This window comes from Anabrus simplex, chromosome 2, assembly GCF_040414725.1.
Source record: "Anabrus simplex isolate iqAnaSimp1 chromosome 2, ASM4041472v1, whole genome shotgun sequence".
NCBI classification, from domain to species: domain Eukaryota; kingdom Metazoa; phylum Arthropoda; class Insecta; order Orthoptera; family Tettigoniidae; genus Anabrus; species Anabrus simplex.
Window position 1 is genome coordinate 61,532,266 of NC_090266.1, and position 22,669 is coordinate 61,554,934.

The following is a 22,669-nucleotide window of genomic DNA, read 5'->3' on the forward strand; positions in this document are numbered from 1 at the left end:
AGAGTGATTTAGCGATAAGGGTGTCTAGGGTGAGTCCTCCTGAAATCAGATCCACAGGATTATCTCCTGAAGCAATGTGCTTCCAATCTGCAATTGATGTGCAGTCACGAATCTCTGCAACTCTGTTGGCAATGAAAGTTTTCCACCATGTAGGCGATGCTGCAATCCATGAAAGAACTATAGTCAAATCTATCCATAAATGGATGCTGCTAATAGACAAATTTAAGATTGATATCACCTTCTTGAGAAGATGAGCTAGAAGCAATGCTCCACATAACTCTAGATGAGGAAGGGAGACTTTTTTCAGTGGGGTGACCTTTGACTTAGCGCACAGTAGCCTTGTGATACACTCACCCTGTTGATTTTCCGATCTTATATAAATGCAGTATCCATAACCCTTCTCAGATGCATCCGAAAACCCATGCAATTGAATGTTAGTGACAATGCCCTCCGCCAACACTAGTCTCTCGATTCAAATTCGACTAACAAGAGGAAACTGATTTTGCAGTTGCTCCCAGAAATGAAGTAGTTCTGTCGGTAGCTTCTCATCCCAACCTAAGCGCAGTTGCCAGAGTGGCTGCAGGAAATATCTGCAGGAGATGATGAATGGACCCATCAGTCCCAACGGATCATATATTGATGCTATAACTGCAAGTACCTTTCTTTTTGTAACAGGTCCGTTGACGTCAATACACCCAGTACCATTCACAATCTGCAGCTGATCAGTGGCAGGATGCCACAAGAGTCCTAAAGTTTTGACATTATTGCCATTATCTAGTTGAAGGGGCAACTGAGCTTCTCTGTATTCCGGAGGAACAGCTTCGAGTAGTCGTGGATGTTTGGAACACCACTTTCGAAGTTGGAAACCTCCCCTTTGAAGGAGATTGATGAGTTGTTCTTGCATACGTAGAGCTTCCTCAAGGGTTTCTGCCCCAGACATGCAGTCGTCCACATAGAAATCTCTCTGGAGAATTTCTGCTGCCTTGGGTAGACTGATAGACTCCTCAATAGCAAGCTGGTTAAGGTACCTAGTAGCGAGAAAGGGTGCTGAAGCTGTTCCGTACATGACTGTTTTCAGCTGGTAATGTCTTATAGGTTCTTCCGGCGATCGGCGCCATACGATTCTCTGAAGGTTGCAGTCACGACTATCAACATTTACTTGACGATACATCTGGCAAATGTCGGCTGTAAAGCACACCTGGTGAGTGCGGAATCTTGTAATGATGGACCAGATATCTTGCTGGATAGCCGGCCCAATTTGGAGGATGTTGTTGAGTGATTTCCCACTTGCAGTGGTGGCATCTTCGTAGTAGAGCTTGCCTCTTTAAGAACTGGGTGATGGGGCATGTAGTAGCTATGTTCATTAAGTTGCGACATGTCGATGGCCTCCATATGTCCCAGAGCTTCGTATTCCTCTAAGAAGTTCACGTAGTCCTTCTCGAGTTGGGTGTTCCTCTTCAGTCGTCTCTCAAGATGATGAAGCTGTGACCTAGCCATTGTGAGCAAGTCACCAAATTCTGTTGAAGCCTCACGAAGTGGAAGCCGTACAGTGAATCTTCCCTCAGCATCTCGCCTGGTGTTGGCAGTAAAATGTTTCTCACACTCCAGATCGTCCTTTGATCTGATCGGCTGACTGATGTCTTCTAATTCCCAGAAACGTTGAACCAGATGGTCAAGGGAATTGTCACTCATGGCGAAGAAGCTCTGTATGGTCTGTGGAGGTGCTTCAGCCGTTCTGTTTAACTGAAACCACCATGCAAGTATCCACCCAATTTCCGTGTTCTGGAGAACAGGATAGTCACCTCGTCTCACCCATCAATCCAGTCTAAGAAGCTGAAAGAATACCTCTGCACCAATTAGCATGTCAATACGCCCAGGTTGGTTGAAAGTCGAGTTGGCTAGAGGGAGCTCTTCCGGTATACACCAGTCAGCAAAGTTAATATACGATCCTGGGAGATCAGCTGAAATTCTTGGCAACACAGCACAGTTGATTTCCACTTGGTAATCGCTGTGCATGGAGTGAACATTTACGGTAGCGCTGTGACGAGATTCTGTAGCAGCGTTACTTATACCTTGTATTGGTATTCAGTTTTGAACCTTCCTTAAGCTGAGACATTCTGCACAGGCATTTGTAATGAAGTGTGACTGGCTACATGAATCTAGGAGCGCTCTACAAGTTTGCAATCTTCCATATCCATCACGTACTTTAACCAGTGCAGTGGAAAGTAATATCTGGGCTTGAGGTTTTGCCTTTAACGAACAATACGTTGCTGTAACAGTTTGTTGCTGGTTGACATCAGCGCTGCTGTGTCTTCCAGGCAGGGCTTCAAGTTGCCTTCGCGGGACTGGTTGATTGGCTCGATGAAGTAGAGTGTGATGTTTCAAGCCACATGAATAACAGGAGCCTGAAGAACAGTTACTAATGATGTGTCCAGGCCTAAGACAATCTGAACACAATCTATGCTGTTTGACAAAGTCATTCTTTGTTGGACACTGCTGCTAGAAAAATCTAAACATTTGTAAAGAGGAAGAACACCATCACAAAATAAACAACTATTGCCAGTAGAGACATAAGCCTGTCTTACTGCTTTGGTGTGTCTGATGTCAGTAGCATGCTGTAAGTGGGACTATACAGTCGGTTTGGATGTCTGATCTGATTTAATAAGTTCAAGGGCATGGCACCTGTTTTCTAAGAATCGACATAATTCATCTAGTCTCGCAAATTTTAATTTTGATGACAACAGCTCCCATTGTTTTCTGCTGGTCTCATCAATTTGTTGCAGAATCAACTGTGATATGAGAATTTCATGCAAAGGAATATCAAGTTCAAGTGCCTCAAGTGCATTTAGATTACTTGAAACTTGATTTATAAGTGATTGTAGATCTGTCAATGACTCTTTACTTACAGATGGAAGGTTTAGCAGGTTCTTAATATGAGATGTTGTAATGAATTTAGGGTTATTGTATCTTTGACACACTGTTTGCCACGCAATCTTAAAATTTGTGGTGGTTATGGGAAGATTCTCGACTAAGATGGTTTGGGCACATAAAACGAATGAGTGACGAAGGAATGCGAAAAAAGGTGATGGAAATGCAAATCCAAGGAAGGAGAGGCCATGGACGACCACGATTGAGATGGAAGGATACCATCCAACGCAGCATTATATAAAGTAACCTAGACTGGGACACAGTGTTGGAGGAGGAGTGGTGGAAAGACCGAAGAAAGTGGAGAGGAACCATATTTGCCCCTACCCGGCTACAGCTGGATAAAGGGAAATGATGATGATGATGATATGGGAAGATTCTTAATTTGGTCATGTGCTTCAACTGTAAGTGGGGATAGCAAATAATGGTACCTTTGTATATCTTCAAGTGAATCATTGTTTATAACTAAACTGTTAAAAGTATCAGAAAAATGACGAAAATCAATAATATTGCCCCCAAATGATGGCAATTTAATAGTTGGAAGAGCTAGTTCTCTCTTGAATGAACCAAAGTGAGTATCATTTGTTGCACTGGAAAAGTTGCCTTGTTTCAACCGTGCTTCTGCACTCTCTTCTATTAATGTTGTAATTTGATCTATGATGGCATAGTACCACGATTCGAAATGATCACAATCTTCACTATGATCTTCAGTTTCATCCTCCAGTTCTAATTTATCTTGGGCATTTTCATACTTTTCTCGTATTCTGGGTAGATCGTCTAGTCTTGCCTTGATTGCATTTATGCTTGACCCTGCTTTAAAGTTAACTACGAAGTTGTACACACGTGTGATACTGGCTTTCACTAGGCCTCTAGTCTTAACAAGGAGTTGTTTTTCTTTGGAATCCATAGTGGGGAAGAATAGGAATCAGAACTGAGTATGTACTTACAGTAGCCGCGTAGGGTACTGCATCGAAGTTGGTCTGCGTGGCTGTCGTATTTCCTCTGGCGCTGACAGGAAATCACTGATTGCCATAAACTGGACCAAAGATGGCGACGTCCGAAGTGGAAATCATGATGGCGGACGAACTGACCGGAGTTGGAACAAACATGGCTGCAAATATGGCTGCTATCAGGAGCAGTTGTATTCTTTGCCAAGATGGCTGCTATGGCGCTTCAGTCCCGCCACAAACACACGTGTTGCACACTGGCGATGAATCCACAGAAATCCGGTCTAGGAAGACCATGAAATGAGGTGGGATAGGAATGTAGACGAGTTTGAATTGAGTGCATTAGGATAAGTACAAGTTTTAGGTAGGATAGCACGAGGTAAGTAGCCGGTTCATATCACTGGATTCCTGTGGAATTATTAACAAGATATATTTACACACCTAAATACACTATGCAATAACACAAGCTACACATATTTAACTTCACATAAATTCCGAATGTGCTAGTTACATTGACTACTATGTCATCGTCCTCACTACGCGACAGCCTGTCCGTATCCGCTTCATCACACACTCTCCCCGAGTCTCGTTCCCGGAAGTGGCAGGTAGTCTACCTCATCCTGGTGGCAATACAAATAACACTGTCCATCTGACGTCTGGCGAGGGCTTGCTAAATTAGGGCTAAATTAGAGTGGAAGCAAACAGGCAAATTTGATATCTGGTGATCAAACAACAGTTAAATATTGCACTCAGATAATATTAAAAATAAACAGTGCCATGGTAGTAACACATGTATTATTTTTAGGTCATGAAGCGACTTGATTCCAAAGAAATAGCAGAGTTGTTGGAAGTTCTCACTGAGAGTCAAGCATATAATTCAGAGGAAGGAGGAGACGAAGAAGCAGAGGACTTCCTGCTAATAAAACCCACAGGATCGGTATGTAAAAGGCGTTGCATTGCAGGGTTACCAAGTAGGCCTACACCGGACTGATCTGTGAGTCTTGATTATACCACCACTAGCACACCATCAACAAGTAAAAGTAAAAGAAAAAAAAAAAAAAAAAAAAAAAAAAAAAAAGAGTCAGTATCCAGTAATCGGGAGATCGTGGGTTCGAGCCCCACTGTCGGCAGCCCTGAGGGTGGTTTTCCGTGGTTTCCCATTTTCACACCAGGCAAATGCCGGGGCTGTACCTTAATTAAGGCCACGGCCGCTTCCTTCCACTTCCTAGGCCTTTCCCATCCCATCGTCGCCATAAGACATATCTGTGTCGGTGCGACGTAAAACAAATAGCAAACAAAACAAAACAAAAAAGTAAAAGAACACCAATACAGATAACCTTTCAACAGACGCTGCTTTCTGAGAATGAAAAGACTTCCTCAGAGCTATCAAGTGATGATTCAGTAGCAGATCCAAATTTCTCTCCCAGTAAAGTAAATAATAATTTAAAGGATTCTGCCACATCTAACAGTAATGACCATGAACTGGTAACTAATGAAGAAGAAACAATTCCAGCAAATAACTTTTTCACTCACTGTCTTTCTGATTCAGATACTGACACTGAAACACCAGAGCAAGTTTCTGAACCAATGTTCACTTGGAATAGACATGGGAAAATGCCAGATAAGAACTTAACATTTTGTCTGATTGTGCTCTACCTATTTGTCTATAACATGTTGTACTCTCCCTGCAGATTTAGTAGTATTAGCAATTTCATTTTTATAATTTTTTCATTATAAATAAAATGTTCATATCTGTAAGCTAACCAGTTGTCCCTCATTGTACTTGTATTCATCAGTGGTACATATATGTACCACTGCCCAACCATCAAGTACACCATTCGTTATAGAATATTGGTACACATATGTACAGTAACACCACTTTTCAAAGCTAGGAAGTAAAGTTGTATTCATTGTAATATTTTTTTAATGATAACTGATACCATATGAAGTAGAAAAATGAAAAAGGATAGTATTTTTTGAACTCTTTACATTGTGCCCTATAAAATGTCCGCATTCACTTCATCTGCACCTGAAGATTTTCTTTTACTCATGGTTTTTAATATGATGCATATTGTTCGCGAATGTTCTTATGCTCCCTCCAATTAAATAAAACCAACATAAAAATCATAAACGACTAGAACTGGACTGAAAAGGATTTGTAAATAATGTATATAATATTATTATACTTGCATATATTTGCTGTAGATATTTGTGAATAGTAGTTCATTTGCTTGTGATGTCATGCATTGTGATTACATGGAAAGTTTTAGTTACACTCTTCAGTGATTATCTTGCTGTGGATAACTCTTCCCAGCATTAATAGTATGAAATGGATGGAATAATTTTGTCGAGATTTAGATTTTATTTTTATTTACTTTTAGTCTCAATTTAATTTAATTGGGAAGATTTAAATTTTGTTTAACTGTAATTAACGTCTCGAAAGTTTACCATGATGGAAGAGTTGACCAAACATCAATAAGAATAATTTATATTCAAGAATGTAAATAATTCAATTTCAGGAAATTTAAAGCAATTCAGAGAGTTTAAAAATCTTAGAAGTGGTTTACTGCAAGTGAACAAATAAGCCATGTACATTAACTTGATTATTGTAAAAGGTTGGGATGTGGTAAATTAATGTAAGATTAATATAAAATTTATTGAAAATTGTTTGAATGTTTCAGCAATTCCAATTGAGATAAATAATTAAGTGGTGGAAACATGGTGTTATAGAACAAAGAAGTCTAATTGTTTAATTATGAAACAATAATTTAAAATTGTATGGAAAGAAAGAAAAAACTTATCAGAACAGAATCAAGTATAAATTGTTCCAAGTTGTAAAACAATTTGGTTGCTGAAATTTATGCTGACATTTTTGATAACTTAAAATTCAATTTATTATAAACAGAGATGGGTTGCATTTTATGTGTGTTTGATTATTTTATGTCCTATCCTTTGTAATGACATTCTCCATTGCTGTTTATTTGTTTCGCCTTAGTCGAATTTACTTTAGTGTTTTCCTATACTATTGAGACCCTAGGGCTCACAAAAGGTCCACCCTTGTGGATCTCCCATGACTCCCAAATCTACCTGGGGCATATATTTTATACAGCACTGTACTAAGATTTTAGTGTTAGCATCACGTAAGTTGGACTCACATACTCAGAAAACACTTGCTTTGGATGCTTTACCACTAATACGATCCTGCCTTCTGTTCTGACCATATCTTATATATCAGATAATATTTGAAATCTCTCTACTATAATTGCACTTCTTTTTCTTTTTTAGTTCTTCAGTAGTCCAAATGGTGCATACCTCTCGTTTATAGATGGTCTATGATTATATTGTTCTCGGGAGTATTGAAGGGCATTCCTTCACTCTGGTGTTTCCTTCCATTGCATAAAATTTTGCAGTCAGAATACTTGATGAAGTCTTTGAAATGTTGCTTTTCCTCTCTTATTACTTTTGTTTATCATTGAATGGTATATCATACACTAATCTCATTTCTTACAGGTATGGGAATTCCCACAACTTCTTGTTCATGAGAACCAGGACATGAGACTCCCACAGCGCCACTTGCTAAAAGGAAATGAGCAATAGTAAGACAAGCTGTGTCTGCCTCTACTCCACATTTTTTGATACCTCAAGCCATCTCTTTTATTTTAAATGTTAGATTCTTCTGTCTGCTTGGATGAAGAGAAACAAGAACTAAATTAAGTTCCAGATTTCAAGTCCATAAATATTTAAACAGAAATAAACATAAATATTTATACACTTCTAAATACGTAGATTTTCCTTAAGCGGAACACACCCTGGGATATCTTTAGGAGAAATTTCCATTTCTCGTAGATCTTTCTGAACTTATGTGAACCATACCCCTTTGGTTTTCTTATCTTGAAAGTACGTTAATATTGGTTTAGATATCCTGCCTGGGCTCATTCGTGTCACGTGGCTATAAAAGGCAATCCTTCTTTTTCGAATCGTGTGAATTATCTTCTCCATGTGTTTGTATAATTCGTGGTTATGACGCATTCTGTACTCGCTGTTTTCTTTGATGGGACCCAGGATTTTTCTCAAAATCTTCCTTTTTTTACCCTCTAGTTTTTCCATTAGACCTGTCTTGTTCATTGTAAGGGTCTCTGCTGCATACAGAGCCTCTGGACGAATAACAGTGCAGTAATGTCATATTATGTCACATTATTTTTATTAAGTTGTTTCTTTTTCAAGTTTAATACTGTTACCATATGTTCTTCTTTTCTTCAGGTAGTTCATAAATTTATTTTTGAAAGTTAGTTTTTGCAAACTGAAGAACCCAACAGTTTAAAAAAAAAAAACTACTTCACATGTCATAAATCCTGGCTTAATCTGTATGTTGTGCTGAACCTAAGTTACTGGTAGAAGGCCAAAAATGAGAAAAAAACTCAAGTAACCTGATTGAGCAGTGTTAAACTGTTGAATCATGTGTTTGATATTGAAAAGGAAGTACAAACATTCATGGAGGGAAATAGAAAATTGCTGCAATCCTTACAGCTATTGGAATTCACAGAACTTCTTGCTTGTGAGAGCTAGATTCCAGGACATGAGACTCCCATAGCCCCACACACGCCCAGAGCCACTCGCTAAAGGAAATGGATAAGCAATGGATTTCATTGTTAGGCCCATATTGATGGATATAACTTATTTTTGTAATGAAAATTTTATTGAACACCTAGTCCATACAACACTTTTTTTAACTAGGACTAGTTTTTGCCGATGTAAACAGCCATTTTCAGCAAGACAGTTTAAGGAAGGACATAATGCCATTAAAATTGAATGTCTTAATACAAACGTCAAATAGGATTGACTCTTAAAAAGCTATGACCACAAATTTGGTCGCAAAAACACTTACATACACTATTAAAATATTCAGTATGGTCCATATATAAGGATTTTTAATCTTGATGAACACTTGTTAATTTTAAAATGACATTAATCTATCATCATCTGTTGATTCTCATAAAAAGAGTAAGTTGTGAACATGCATATAAGAAGCTGAGGATGTTATAATACATTCTTCATGAACACCAAAATTGCTGTGTTAAAATTACCACAGTGTTGAGCTTGAATGATGAGTTTCCACTATATAGTCTACTGAAAACACACAAAAAATATGCTGTGTGCTGTACATGTGATTGAAGTATTTGGACCAATCTTCTTTTTTTTTTTAATACAATGTTGCCATATTAGACCAAGGGATATCCTAATGTTTAAGAAATTAAGTCAAGTCCGTCCTTAAGGGCAATATGGGCGATATCCCTTGACCTACTGGTAGTACACCTTGTGCAGCTGTTAGTCCTTGTGCATGGACTGTACTGAATATTTTAATTGTGTACATTTGTATTTTGGCTGAAACTAGTTCCAAGTAAAACAATATTGTATCGATTAGGTGTTCAATAAAATTTTCATTAAGAAAATATGGAAACAAAGGTGTGATTTTTCCTTTCTGCTGGATATAAGAACACAACTGAACAAATATATCTTGCATCTCTAAGGTAAAAGTCAATAAATTGACCACCACTATGCTTGCCCTTCAAAACATAATTGTGACTTTTGGAATTAGAAATAAAAAACAAACTTTTATGCAACTTCCATTTCTACAAATGTGTTATGATCAAAAGTCTGGAATGTGCTCAGAAATTATCAATTGAGAATCTAATTCAAAGCTAAATTTTGAGATTTCAAGGAGGATTAAAATTATGAAGTTAATTTATTTATAACCACCTATCAATACATTACAATATACTCACTGAATTATAATGTAATCATACAGTGTCTAATGTTTTTTAAAAATTATGAAGTTCTTTTATTTATAACCAACTATTTAATACATTACAATACACTCACTGAATTATAATATAATCATAAAATGTCTAATATTGGGACATGATACGTTCGACATAGCAAACATCATCAGCCATTAATGGAACAAAGACTAGGTCAGGGCCCTGAGCTTAAAATATACAGAAAGTTATCATCATATTAAAAATTAACCATGTCGTAATACAAAATGATAATCAACTATTAGAAACTTTATGATTTGATTATAATTCAGTGAGTGTATTGTAATGTATTGAATAGGTGGTTATAAATAAAAGAACTATATAATTTTAATATATCATGTTCAATATGGTTTTAATATGAGATTAATTTCAAGGAGGATGCCGTAAGTACTGATCTGTTTTCTTCCTTTCTTCCACTTATCTCTGAGGACATGCTAAAAGTGGGTTGATTTTCAGTGAGCATCAGACCTAAGGAATAAGTTTAACATGGTCTCCTTACTAGAATTCTGCCACAACCATGAAGGTTGGGGCATTATTCATGGCAACAAATTTTTTCTCTTACATTTGCAAATGCTACCATACATTGGTCACATATCCTGGAAAGCATGACACCGATAGTACGTAGACATAGCTTGAGATTGTGGGGTTTTGGAGAGATATCAAGCATCGGGCAATGGGACAGCAGATGCAAGTCAGGCTCCATCCAGAAGGGATGCAACGAGACAAGAGCAGTGTGCGTACATCAAACTGGCCATTTGGCGGGGTCTCAATGCCCAAAGAATGTCATAGAGGACTTGTGGAATTTATGGGGAATAATGCGCATCCATATCAAACTGTCATGAGATGGGCAACAACAGCATTTTATTTTTTATTTTTTATCCTTTTTTTACAATTAGCTTTACATCGCACCAACACAGATAGGTCTTATGACGATGATGGAATAGGAAAGGTCTAGGCATGCGAAGGAAGGGACCATGGCCTTAAATAAAGTACAGCCCAAGCATTTGCCTGGTGTGGAAATGGGAAACCATGAGAAACAATCTTCAGAAGTGCCAACAATCAGGTTCGAACCCACTATCTCCCGAATGCAAGATGATAACTACGTGAACCAAACCACACAACCACTTGCTCAGCAATAGCATTTTAGCACAGATGTGAAACAAGCAGTGAAGTGCAACAGTCTGGAAGACCTACACTATGTGATCAAAAGTATCCGGACACCTGGCTGAACATGATGTACAAGTTCGAGGCACCCTCCAACGGTAATGCTCGAATTCAATATGGGGTTGGCTCACCCTTAGCCTTGATGACAGCTTCCACTCGCACAGGCATACGTTCAATTAGATGCTGGAAGGTTGCTTGGGGAACGGAGCACTGCACTGAGGAGAGGTAGCAGTGTCAGTCGGTGAGGCCTGCCACGAAGTCGGCATTCCAAAACATCCGAAAGGTGTTCTATAGCATTCATGTCAGGACTCTGTGCAGGCCAGTCCATGACAGGGATGTTATTGTCTTGTAACCACTCCGCCACAGACCGTGCATTGTGAACAGGTGCTCGATCATGTTGAAAGATGCAATCGCCATCCCCGAAGTGCTCTTCAACAGTGGGAAGCAAGAAGGTGCTTAAAACATCAATGTAGGCCTGTGCTGTGATAGTGGAATGCAAAACAACAAGGAGTGCAAGCCCTCTCCATGAAAAGCTTGACCACACCATAACACCACCGCCTCCGAATTTTACTGTTGGCACTACACACGCTGGCAGATGACGTTCACCGGGCATTCGCCATAACCACACCCTGCCATCGGATCACCACATTGTGTACCGTGATTCGTCACTCCACACAACGTTCTTCCACTGTTCAATCGTCCAATGTTTATGCTCCTCACACCAAGCGAGGTGTAGTTTGGCATTGACCTGCATGATGTGTGGCTTATGGGCAGCTCCTCGAGCATGAAATCCAAGTTTTCTCACCTCCGCTGAACGTCATAGTAATTGGTGTGGATCCTGATGCATTTTAGAATTCTTGTGTGTTGGTCTGGAAAGATGCCTGTCTATTACACTTTACGATCCTCTTCAACTGTCAGCGGTCTCTGTCAGTCAACAGACGAGGTCGGCCTGTATGCTTTCGTGCTGTACATGTCCCTTTACATTTCCACTTCATTATTACATCAGAAACAGTGGACCTAGGGATGTTTAGGTGTGTGGAAATCTCGCGTACTGACTTCTAACACAAGTGACACCCAGTCACCTGACCATGTTCGAAGTCCGTGAGTCAATTGGCGTGGTTTTCTTCTGCGTTTGTAAACTTTTCTAATGACAGTACTTACTACAGGATACAATGACTGGAAGAATATTTATAGACTTGACAACATAAAAATAGTTCGTCAGTTTGAGAATCTGTTTCTGTAAGCTGTTCCTTACATAAACAAATTGGATGAGTACATGTAGATTTGTGTCAGCAGTTCAGAAGGGAACAACAACAATAATGGAGAAATGTACTGAACGAGTAGTTTCTGCTGTTAAGTTTTTAACAAAATCTGGTTAACCATTCAGAGGTCAAAATGAAGATACTGCTTCTGTCCACACTAACAACTTTGTTGGAACCATCGAATTGTTCGCACAATATGATAATCTTCCGTCTGACCATCTGAACAGATTTGGAGATATTGGGCATAGTACTCCTTCATACCCTCCATAAAAAATTATTTTATGTGCCACACAATCTCCTTGGCACTTGGGTTGCTCTGAACAGAGTCCAAGACAGCTATACACATGTAATTCTTCGCTCCATAAGTAGGATATGAGATTTTCCCCTAACCATGACTGTGATGATTCAAATAAAACAATCCAGTAAAACAATCATTACCGAACATTCTTCAACAAAGTCAACTGACTGACTGTTGCCTTTGATGTGAATTGGAAAGGAAATCCTGTCTCACTAATTTTATGACATTTTTTAGCTTAACTTTCCTTACTGAAGAATCATTCTCTTTATACGTCATAAAAACATTTTTTAAAATGTGAAGGGATCACAAACAGTGTAAACAAAGCTAATTAAACATAAGTGATTTTTGATTACAAAGAACTTCAAAGTGTAATATTGAAGGAACTTGTCAGGCATCAGTCAATCCCCTGAGTAAATGTGAATTTTAATGTGCTAACTAAGATTTGTGAAAGAGGGGCATGATTACTGCAATGGTTCAGCCACTGGAATTCGAGCCAGATTCGTCAGATTCAAGTCCCAGTTTGGGATATTAAACCCACAATCAAAACTCACCTTCAGCAATTTCAGATTACCTGTGATAAGGTGAAGAAAGTAACAACCCTCCCTGCCTCAAAGGGGCCTTTCACTGCTGTGTTGCAAGTTCAAGTCTCGCTGAACACATATGAAATTCATGCAGACAAAGCAGAGGCATGCCAGGTGTTTTTCAGGATTTATTGGTTCCTTCATCAAATGCATTCCAGCAATACTCCAATAAAGGGTACAGATCTCTGTACATGGTTATGAGGGTATTTAGCGGTTATAGTAAGGATGTAAAGAAGAGGGCGTATAAGACTCTGGTAAGACCCCAACTGGAGTATGGTTCCAGTATATGGGACCCTCACCAGGATTACTTGATTCAAGAACTGGAAAAAATCCATAGAAAAGCAGCTCGATTTGTTCTGGGTGATTTACAACAAAAGAGTAGCGTTACAAAAATGTTGCAGAGTTTGGGCTGGGAAGACTTGGGAGAAAGGAGACGAGCTTCTCGATTAAGTGGTATGTTCCGAGCTGTCAGTGGAGGACATCAGTAGACGAATAAGTTTGAGTGGTGTCTTTAAAAGTAGGAAATATCACAACATGAAGATAAGACTTGGAATTCAAGAGGACAAATTGGGGCAAATATTCTTTGATAGGAAGGGGAGTTAGGGATTGGAATAACTTACCAAGGGAGATGTTCAATAATTTTCCAATTTCTTTGCGATCATTTAAGAAAAGGCTAGGAAAACAACAGATAGGGAATCTGCCACCTGGTCGATTGCCCTAAATGCAGATCAGTAGTGATTGATTGATTGATTGATTGATTGATTGATTGATTGATTGATTGATTGATTGATTGATTGATTGATTGATTGATTGATTGATTGATTGATTGATTGATTGATTTGTGAGATGTGCAATAGGTCTCACCAGGTGGATATTACTTTAACATAATGCTAGTTGGGACTTTATTCATTAAAGCATTTGCAAGTTTTATTAAAAGTATCCAATTTACTTGACTTTGAATTATTTCCTTTAATTCCAGGTGGAACATAGGGCCTCGACCAAATTCCTCCATCATGCTCTACCTGCTGCCAATGCTTTCACCTCCCTCCATGTCTTGTTAACTCCAGCAATCTCCTTGTCTACGGTTCTCTTCCAGGTAGTACTCGGTCTGCCTTGCCTGCGACTGCCTTATGGATTACAACTCAATGTCTGCCTTGTGATACTTTCTTGTGGTCTTCTCAGGGTGTGCCCAATCCATCTCCATTTTCTTCTCATTATCTGTTCCTGTATGGGACTTTGACTTGTGGCCTCCCAAAAGTCTTTGTTTGAGTTGGTCATGGCCACCATATTCTCATAATGTACCTCAAACACCGATTTATAAAAGTCTGTAACCTTGCAGTAATGTCTTTGGTCACTTTCCAGGTCCCACTTCCATACAGTAACACAGATTTAACATTTGAGTTGAATATCCTTAACATACTATTTATACGAATGTGAGGAGATCTCCATATTGGTCGTAACTGTGCAAAAGATCCTTTGGCTTTATTTATATGACTCACCACATCTCTAAAAGCACCTCCATCCTGGCTTACCATGCTTCTTTAATAGCAAAATTCCTCTACCCTTTCTATATCCATTCCATCTAGAGTCAAGCTACAATTGTTACGATGGTTTATGCACATTTCCTCAGTCTTTTTGTTATAAATCTTTAAGCCCACTTCTTTAGCTTCTATTTTTAAGTCATTCAGTTTGATTTCCATGTCCCAAAAACATTCTGCAAGAAGACAGAGATCTTCTGCATAATCCAGTTCTTCCAATCGGTTATTTAATCCCCACCGAATGCCACGCTTTCTAATCATTGCCTCTCTCAGCATATAATCCAGTGTCATGATAAACATGATTGGCAACAGTAGACTCCTGATTTTACAGCAAAAGTTTCAGACAGCTTCCCTTTTTGTTCTACTTGACAAGTGTATCCATCATACACAGCTTGTGTAAGATGGACTATCTTATGTGAAATTCCAAACTTTTCCATAGCCTTCCACATTTCCCTCCAGTTGACAAGTCAAAAGCCTTTTCAGAATCAATGAAAAGTATATACAGAGATGTCTGATACTCAGCAAATTGTTCAGTGATTAGCCTTAGTGTGTTAATCTGATTCACAGTAGACCTTCTCTGAAACCTGCCTGTCCTTGACGTAGTCTCCTGTCAACGGCTATGCTTATTCTGTTCAGTATGACTCTTGACATCACTTTTCCACCATATGAAAGAAACGTTATTCCCCTCCAGTTATTGCAATCTGAGAGGTCACCCTTCTTTGGTATCTTGATGAGGACACCCTTCTTCCATTCCTCAGGAATGTGTTCTTTGTTCCATATTAGTGTTAGAAGTGGCTCCATGATTTCCGCTGTTAAATCTGGATCTACCTTTAGGGCTTCTGGGATAATGTTATCTACACCTGGTGCTTTGCCACTCTTCATTTGTTTCACTGCTTGTGCAATCTCTTGTCACGTCGGTGGTTCCACCGAGATTTCTGGATCCTCCAAAATGGTTTCAACTTCTTCAGTTATTGATTCCTCACCAAGATTATGGAGTACTTCAATGAAGTGATGTCTCCATCTATTCAATTGTTGTGTCTCAGATGTCAAGGCTACTCCATTTCCGTCTCTGACTGGTTTCTGCCCTGAAAAGTTCCTCCTAGAAAGCTTTCTCGTAATGCCATATACTTCTTTGCTGTTGCCGACTCTTGCTGCTTTTTTGCTTGCGTTGCCAATTGGTCTCTAAACAATTGTTTATCTCTCCTCACTTTCTTCTTAACCTCCTTGTTGGCCTCCCTGTATTTTTCCATTGCTACTGCTTTCTAGTTTCTTGTTCTACTGGAGTTGATGAGTACCTTGCACTCTCTTCGCTTTTGGATTGATTCACAAGTGTCAACCGATATCCATTCTTTCCTCCCTGGTTCTCTGTACCCCACTATCTCTTCACATGTGCCATGAAAGAGTTCCTTGACCGTGTTCCATTTTGTATTTACATCTTCATCTGGTTATTCGGCGAGGGCTTCAAACCTGCTCTTCAAATGTATCTGAACTTCATTTTGCACCTTAAGTTTCCCAAATTTCCCAGAGTTGAAACATTTCATTCGTACTGCGGCCTGTTTTACTGGTGCTGCCACCTTCAATCTAATATCAGCAATCATAAGGTGATGGTCGCTCCCTACATCTGCTCCACATTTAGTCTTCAAATCCAGGAATGAATGTCTCCATCTTTTACTTATTGCCAAGTGATCAACTTGGTTTTCTGTCCGGAGATCAGGTGACACCCACGAGATCTTGTGGCAGTTCTTATGTGAAACAATGATACACCTATAACCAATCCTAAATTACTGCATAGGTCTATGAATCTCTGGCCATTATTATTTTCTTCACCTATTCCTTGTCTACCCATGATGATTTCTCTTCCTTCATTTTCACTACCGATTTTTGCATTTGGAATTCCCATCAACATCACAACGTCCTTCTTCTTTATCAATGCCAGTGTTGATGTCAGCCTATCATAAAACTCATTCTTCTCTTCCTCTTCTGCTACCTCCGTTGGCGCATAACACTGTAATATGGTCACAGGTCTAACCTTGGTTCTTATTCGTACAGTAATTATCCTGTGTGATACAGGGTCCATTCCATTATGCTATATTTTGCTTTCTTTGTGAGTAAGACACCCACACCACTTGAATGCTGATTGTTTTCTTCTCTTCCAGAGTAAATGAAGACACCACCCTCTTCTGACCTCACCTCTCCGTAGCCTGTCCATCTTGTTTCACTCAACCCAAGTATCTCCAGTTTATACCTTTTCATTTCTGCCATTACTTCTCTCAGTCTGCCACTTTCATACATAGTTTTCACATTCCAGAATCTGATTCGTGTCCTGTATTTCATTGCAAAAGTTGTCTCCATAAAATCCGGCCGGTATAAATTTCGTCTGGTTTCTGTAATGAGTTTAATTCAGGTGTGCGAGTTATTAGCCCACAGCACCCTAAGTCCAGTGGAGGGGCTGCCTCCTGTCTGCGCTAGACTGCAGGATTTTTCTGTAGGGGTTATCTCCCTTAGCCTTTAAAGATCCCTCTTTACCACAACGCAGTGGTTTCTTCTTTGTTTACCCCCAAGAAGAAGGGCTGCCTCCTACACCAGCTTTGCCATACCAAAGAACTGCTTATCCGCCGTTGCTGCCATTGAGGTCTTCATCAGAGCCCCATTAGCCGTCACTTTTCAGGGTTCCAGTAGAGCCTTCACAGCTACCATAGCGGTCATGGGGCACACACAGTCCCCACTGTACATCACCCCTACAGGCAATCCCCTACTTCATGCAGTTGCCCACCTCATACGACCTGTTGGCCTTGTGGGAGGCCAGAATTTCTGAACCTGTCGGGAATCGAACCAGGGACCGCTGTGAACAAAGGCCAGCACGCCAACCATTTAGCCATAGACCCTGGACATCTAATCTAAGCAGTAAAATAAATTAAGTTTTTAACAATTATATTACCGGGCGAGTTGGTCGTGCGCGTAGAGGCGCGCGGCTGTGAGCTTGCATCCGGGAGATAGTAGGTTCGAATCCCACTATCGGCAGCCCTGAAAATGGTTTTCCGTGGTTTCCCATTTTCACACCAGGCAAATGCTGGGGCTGTACCTTAATTAAGGCCACGGCCGCTTCCTTCCAACTCCTAGGCCTTTCCTATCCCATCGTCGCCATAAGACCTATCTGTGTCGGTGCGACGTAAAGCCCCTAGCAAAAAAAAAAAACCATTATATTCATTGCAGTATCAGCTAACAGTGGTTAAATACTTTCTACCAAGGTCAATGCAACTTCTTTTGTGCAAGTGGTCAAACACTATTGTTTGGTTGTACAGAAATCCACTGCATTGGCGCTGCCCCACATCCTGGGGAGTGGTCGGGCACCTCTATGTACAATCGTGTGACTAAGTCCGTTATAAAAAAGCAGCATGGCGGCCTGAAAGGAACTATGGCGAAATTAGTTGCATGAACAAAACTCTATCAATATAAATTCCATCACGTGAGTGACATGTTAATCAGAGGTATCATGATGTAGATATGAAGTTAATAAAATAGTATATGTGTAATTATATACCCTTCATCTTTCTATATGTATGAACCAGCATGTAGTTCCTAGCACCACGTGTTCTCAGAGACCTGTCCGAACGAGGTCATAACATGGTCACACAGGGCCGGATTAGTGAAAGTGTCGTAATGCTATGATATAATGTGGTCCTCCGGTGTTCATGAGTGTACCTTCCGAGTGCTGACAACCTGTAGAGAGAATATTGCAGCACATGTGTCATCATCCCTGCGGCATGCTGAATGAAACGAGGCGGACCAAGGATTAAAGGATATGTGCACATCCCAACAGTAATACCGGACGTCAATCATTCCAGTTATTTTTCCTTTCATTCACTTTCATTTTTCACTTTACCGTGGAGTCTAATGATAAAAACCGGTTGGTGAAACAACAAGCGGTCATTAAAGTGTTACTAACATGTATCATTAAGTAAGTAGACATGTGTGTGGCGGGCTCCGACATTAATGCATTACATAGAAGGTTGAAACAATTGCCTTCAATCTGGGAAGAATATAAATAAGAAGAAGAAGGTGCGCTCAGTTGAGCATCTTAGTCCTTACTGTAGTCTTTAATCGACTTCCTTCTTTTCGTGCAATTTAGTATGTGGTATGTGCCACAATTTTTGCCGCACAGCACACATACGCAATCTACGTCTGGTTTGTGAAATCGCTTGTTAATACACAGCTTGTAGTGAAAGCTGTGTACTGAAAGTCTGGCTATCACATGTCTTTGCTTCTGGTTTTCTCTGGTCCAGGACTTTCCCACCATAGCAGGTGAGCTGCATAATTCCAGCTGTATTTCTTCCCTCTTCTTATTTCGGTTCCTTAGTAGCTCTTGATATGGTCCTATTGATGGTAGGTGGTGTTGGGTCCGGATGCCCTCTATGAAGTAGGTTTCTCCCATCATCTTGTATAGTTGTGAGTGGGCTGTCTTCCCTACTCCCATTGCTATTTTCATGTACATCGCCTTTACCTTTTCAATTTTGGTTAATTCACCTATTTTTTAACTTTTCCGAGATGATCTGTATGCCGTAGATTATGATCGGGGCTATTGCACTTCAAAAATAGTGCCATCGCCGTGCTGATAGACAGGTTCCTGATATTCTTTATGTAGTATGTTGCCCTGATTGCTGCCGCTGTCCTTTCTTCTACGTGAAGATTGTATGATGATGCTGTTGTTTGCAGTGTAACCCCTAGGTATTTAACTCTCTCTAGTGGAATTTTGTTAGTCGCTGTTGCTTTTCCACCCTTCCTAAAAGTCAACTGTACAGTTTTCTCTTGGTTTATATTGACATCGTTTTCCCTGGCCCAATTCTCCAGCTTGTTAATTGCTTCTTGTACTTCTACCCTTATAGGAGACCCGATCACCATGTCATCTGCATATAGAATTAGAGTTGCATTTGAGTTCTCCTTAATGATTTTCATTATGTCTGCTGTATAGATGTGAAATAGTGTACGACTGATAAGGTCCCCGTGTAATACCCCATTTGTTTGAATAATCTGTTTCGATGTTTCCACGTTGTTATTTGCACATATGTAGTTATACTTTAAGAGATCTTCTGTTATCCTTGCAATTGGGTGGTCCTTTCCAGTCATTCCTTTAAGTTTCTCGATAAGCATCTTCCTGTTCACCAGGTCGAACGCTTTCCTGTAGCCTATAAATACAGTATAATACTTCCCCCCGGGGTGTCTGAGGGAGTCTTCTATTTGCTCTAATAGGTAGGAAATTGCTTGTAATGTACTCCTGCCTTTCCAGAATCCAAACTGACGTTCAGATATTTGATTGTCGATAATATCCAGTGGTCTTTCATTTAGAACTTTCGTGAACATCTTGAACACAGCACTTTCCAATACCACTCCCCTGTATGAGTCCAGGCTTGTAGTACTTCCTTTGGGAAGAATATAAGCATGTTGAATGTAAACTTGAAATATATGACGACGAGAACTACGAAAATCGTGAATGGGATAGGGAAGAGTTTGAGGCGAACAATTTTGAGTAGAAAATGACTACACTCATAGAGAACAGCATAACCTCCAAGCAAAATAACGATCAGTTATCTCAGCATTCTAATGGCAATTCACAACAGAATTCCATGGAGAAGCGATTGCTCATTATTAACCTCCCTACACTTCATGGACAGTATGAGACGTGGATTTATTTACAAGACACTTTTCAGGCATTAATTGTTGATAATTTAAAACTATCGAACATCCAGGGGTTTCATTATCTACTTTCAGCACTCAAGGGTGAGCCTCATTAATTAATCCAGAACATTCTTGTTTCGAACACTAACTTTTCAGCAGCTTGGGAAATAGTATGCAAGCAGTACAACAACAGAAAACTGACAGCAACACAACATATCGAAGCCCTATTTTCACTACGTACTTGTCACAAAGATACAGTATCAGACCTTAGGAAGTTGAACAACCAATTAGTAAGCAATCTAAACACCATTCAGAACCTCAACTTCAGTGCCTTTACAGGAAGTCTTATTCCAGCAGCAGATAGGCATGTTAGATCCCGCTACCCATAAAGTGTTAAAAATGAAAGCTCCCAACAATCATTTTCTGAGACTTCCTGATGTATCCTCCTTTTTGGAAGAGAGGTCACAAGTGTTACAATTGATGATGGCAACGCAGGAACAAAAGGGGAGTGTGGCAAATCCACCTAAGGACCTGTATGTGAGAAACAATGATAGCCCAATTCGAGTTAACTCATATGTATCCACAAGGGGGAAGGTGTGATTTTTGTGACTCAGATCATCCCTTACAGCAGTGTGAAGGTTTCTTGCAAGCTAACACAAGCCAAGAGCATGATTCTGTCAAAAGGAAGGGTTTATGCTTTAACTGTTTTAGGCACCATAGTGTCAATGTGTGCATATCGAATAGCTGTAAGAAATGCCAATGAAGACATCACACTTTGATTCATTTCGACAGTGCCACACACAATCAAATGACTACAAACAGCGATCAAATGAAATCAAAATCAATTTATTTACAAATTAGGTGTCTACCTTGGTGGCAAATGGTACACCAAAATACATTATCATCAAGCACTAAATTTTTAATTAACAAGAGAAGAAGACATTTTCCTATAATACAGTATTATAGAATTTACACTAGCGTTTTTCCTATTGTTTACAAAATTCTACTTATAATATCTCCTGTACTTATAAATATAGTCAACACATATAAAGTACGTGGAAATACTTCAAATAATACTATACACCTGCTATAAAATAAAAATTTACTCTGCATTTATTTATTTATTTATTTATTTATTTATTTATTTTTAACCATCTTGGAACCTAAGTAGCAAAACGACCTGCAGCCTCTTACCCAGAGCCCCTTTTGCTAACGCTTTTCAGGGTTTGTAGCAGTCCCAGAGCCCTTAAAGTCCCCACTGTAATTCACTCCTACAGTCAGTTCCCTTCTTTGGCTCTCCATTTTCCATCGACCAGGAGATGGAATTAAATTATTCACAAAAATATTTTTTTACAATAACTTGTGCCTGTCGAATGCCCTTTAACATTTCATTTCTTTTCTCTGTTGCTCTTTATTCTCTTCTTGAATATCTGTACAGATTTTGGTAAAGGATCAATCACTACACCTGGTAAACTGTTCCACTCTTTCATACCCTTCCCAATGAATGAAAATTTACCCCAAACACTTCTGCTGAAATCCCTTCTAATTTTATACTTGTTGTCAGCCCTGCGGATATAATTATTTTCCAACTGAAGCCTCTCATGGATTTCTCCCCATGCTTCCTCTCTTGTATAGGCCCTATATAATCCTATAAGTCTAGTTTTCTCCCTTCTCTTGCTTAAAGTTTCCCACCCAAGTTTCTCTAACATTTCTGATACACTACTTTTTCTCCTGAAATCCCCTGTTACAAATCTTCTTGCTTTCCTCTGCACACCACTTATTTCATTTATTAGGCATTCCTGGTGAGGATCCCAAACACTGTTTGCATGTTCCAATAATGCACGAACCATACTTAAGTAACTTTTCTCTTTTAATACTTTTTCATCCTTTAAGTGTCCTCATTATGACATGTAACGATCTGTGTGCTTTCCTAACAATGTCATCAACATGACCCTTCCAGTGCATATTTGAATTCAGTTTTAAAGCTCCTGTTTGTAAATGTTGTAACAGTTCATTTGCCTCCATTAACGTTCATATTATTCTTTCAGCCCATTGTTGGATACTGTCAAGGTCCCTTTGTAATTCTGAACAATCCCCAATGTTATTTATTTCCCTATAAACAATTATGTCATCTGCATACAATTTTATTTTTGATGTTAATTTTTTCCCTAAATCATTGTAGGTTGAGTAGTCCTTCATAATCTATAAGTTTCATCTCCGTATTGATTATATTCACAAATATGAAGTTTAGAAGCTTCCACCTAATCAATACATATATTTACACACCATTGTTCTACAGTACCGGTTTTGACCTTGTGAAGGTCATCTTCAGCTGATAATTACAATATCCAATTGAAACATCACAATAATATATATAATGATATAACAGCCAACCAGGCAAAGCTAACTGCCTACAGATATCAAAATCTGAAAATTAAAATAACAAATGTAGTCAAAAGCATCAC